This window comes from Symphalangus syndactylus, chromosome 13 (assembly GCF_028878055.3).
Source record: "Symphalangus syndactylus isolate Jambi chromosome 13, NHGRI_mSymSyn1-v2.1_pri, whole genome shotgun sequence".
Lineage (NCBI taxonomy): Eukaryota > Metazoa > Chordata > Mammalia > Primates > Hylobatidae > Symphalangus > Symphalangus syndactylus.
In genome coordinates, this window is record NC_072435.2 from 108,585,001 (window position 1) to 108,588,352 (window position 3,352).

A 3,352-nucleotide genomic window follows, 5' to 3' on the forward strand; every position below is an offset into this window, starting at 1 on the left:
AAAGGTCTTTTAAAAACACACCTCACCAAGCTCAGCCACCAACTTAAAAAGGACTGGACAATACTTTTACCACTTTCGCTTCTCAGAATTCAGGCCTGTCCTCGGAATGCTACAAGGTACAGCCCATTTGAGCTCCTGTATAGACGCTCCTTTTTATTAGGCCCCAGTCTCATTCCAGACACCAGACCAACTTAGACTGTGCCCCCCCCAAAAAAACCTGTCATCCCTACTATCTTCTGTCTAGTCATACTCCTGTTCACCGTTCTTAACTACTCATACATGCCCTGCTCTTGTTTACACTGTTTCTCCAAGCCATCACAGCTGATATCTCCCGGTGCTATCCCCAAACTGCCACTCTAAATTCTTGAAGTAAATAAATAATCTTTGCTGGCAGGACTATGCTGAATCTCCTTAGGCACTCTCTAAATAGATGTCCTAGGTCCTCCCAATTCTTAGACCTTTATACCTGTTTTTCTCCTTCTCTTATTCCATTTAGTTTTTCAATTCATACAAAACCGTATCCAGGCCATCACCAATAATTCTACATGACAAGTGTTTCTTCTAACGTCCCCACAATATCACCCCTTACCACAAAATCTTCCTTCAGCTTAATCTCTCCCACTCTAGGTTCCCACGCCGCCCCTAATCCCACTTGAAGCAGCCCTGAGAAACATCACCCATTCTCTCTCCATATCACACCCCAAAAATTTTCGCCGCCCCAACACTTCAACACTATTTTGTTTTATTTTTCTTATTAATATAAGAAGGCAGGAATGTCAGGCCTCTGAGCCCAAGCCAAGCCATTGCATCCCCTGTGACTTGCACATATATACACCCAGATGGCCTGAAGTAACTGAAGATCCACAAAAGAAGTAAAAATAGCCTTAACTGATGACATTCCACCACTGTGATTTGTTCCTGCCCCACCCTAACTCATCAGTGTGCTTTGTAATCTCCCCACCCTTGAGAATGTACTTTGTGAGATCCACCCCTGCCCATAAAACATTGCTCTTAACTTCACTGCCTATCCCAAAACCTATAAGAGCTAATGACAATCCACCACCCTTGGCTGACTCTCTTTTCAGACTCAGTCTGCCTGCACCCAGGTGAAATAAACAGCCATGTTGCTTACACAAGCCTGTTTGGTGGTCTCTTCACATGGACACGCATGAAAGTGAGTATTGCAAAGACAGCACCCCACCCCCATGGTGACATTTAGTCTTAGGCCAAAGTCAACACCTTACACAGTAGGAGTGGAGAGTGTCAATTCATGAATAATCTGGTTAAGAGGTTAAGGGGTTGTAAGAAAGATAGTTGGCCTTTACAAAATATTTCATCCAACAAAAACGGGAAACACATTCTTCTCAAACTCACACAGAACATTCACCAAGACATATCATGCTCTGGGTTAGAAAGCACACTTTAACACATTTCAATAGAGCTATGTCATACAAAGCATGCTCTTTATTATGATGGAATTAAAAAAGAAACCCATGAAAGAAAGATAGCTGGAAAATTCCAAAATATATGGAGATTAAAGAACACACCTCTAAATAACACATGGGGCAAGGAAGAAGTCTCAAGAGAAATTTTAAAATATTTTGGGCCAGACTCAGTGGCTTATGCCTATAATCCTAGCACTTTGGGAGGCTGAAGCAGACAGATCGCTTGAGCGCAGGAGTTCAAGACCAGATTGGGCCACATGCTGAAACCCCATCTCTACAAAAAATACAAAAATTAGCCAGGCATGGTGGCATGTACCTATAGTCCCAGCTACTTGGGAGGCTGAGGTGGGAGGATCACCTGAGCCCGGGAGGTCAAGGCTGCAGTGAGCTAAGATTGTGCCACTGCACCCCAGCCTGGGCAACAGAGTGAGACCCTGTCTCAACAAAATAAATAAATATATTTTGAATTAAATTAAAATGAAAAAACAGCCTATCAAAAAGTGTGGGATGTAGTGAAAGTAGTGTTTAGAGGGAAAGTTATAGCGTTGAATGCATATATTAAGAGAAGAAAGATCTAACTCAGGGATGAACAGGTGAGGCACAGGGGGTTTTAAGGTAGTGAAACTGTCGCAGGGCAGGGGAGCCCCAAAATTGGGACACCATCTGGGAAGGTTCTTGGCTTTGTCCAGGAAGGATTGCAAGGGTGAGCTAGAGGAGGAAGAAAAAGGTTTACTCAGGCAGCAGGGTTACAGCTCTGTGACTGTCCCTGCAGAGCAGGGCCACCCCATAGGCAGTGCGTGGAGAGCAGCAGCTCGGGACAGTTCTACAGCCACATTCATACCCACTTTTAAATACATGCAAATTAAGGGCAGGTTATTCAGAAATTTCTAGAAGAAGGGTGGTAACTTCTGGGTCATTGCCAGGGAATGAGTAAACTGTTCATGGTGCTGGTGCTCATGCCAGCCAGTCTTCAATCTGGCCCCAAGTCAAGCCCCACCTCTGAAGTTGAGTCCCACCTCCTGTCTCAAAACTATCCTGCATGGTGCTGTAATGGTGGATACATGACATGTTATGTTTGGCAAAATCCATAGAACTGTAGGACACAACAGTGAACCTTAATGTAAACCTTAATGTAAATGGACTTCTGTTAATTATGATGTATTAATATCAATTCATCAATTGTAACAAATGTATCACAGTACTGTTAATAATAGAGGAACTTACTGGCAGAAGGAGAGAGAACTTACAGAACTCTCTGCACATTCAGCTCAATTTTTCTGTAAGCCTGAAACTGCTGTGAGAAATAAAATCCAACCTGGGCAACATAGCAAGACCTTGTCTCTACAAAAAATAAAAAATGACCTGGGTGCAGTAACACACGCCTGTAGTCCCAGGTATTCAGGAGGCTGAGGCAGGAGGATCGCTTGAACCCAGGAAGTTGAGGTTGCAGCGAGTCATGATCATGCCCCTGCACTCCAGCCTGGGTAACAAAGCAAGATTCTGTCTCCAAAAAATAATAAAATAAAATAAAAATCTACCAATTGAAAGGGTAAAAAGCATAGTATAATACCATTCTTAAGAAAAAGAGAAGAGACTTGTTTCTGTGTGTGTTAACATTTGAAAAAAATCTGGAAAGCTCTGTATCAAAATGTTTATAGAGACAATTTTGTAGTGTTAGAATTATAGATGATCTTTCCACTTCCTGGTTTTTCTGACTTTTTTATTTTTGCAGTGGGCATGTATTGCTGGAAAATACCACAGACAACTGTGAAATGATTTCACCACCAACAAAAAAAAAGATAAAGAAGGAAACACAAAATCTGTTAAATAAGATTTATGTTGACTGGGGGTTAAAATGCATTTCCAGAGCAGAGTTCAGAGAAAGGCTGGGCTGCTAGTTGCTGGTT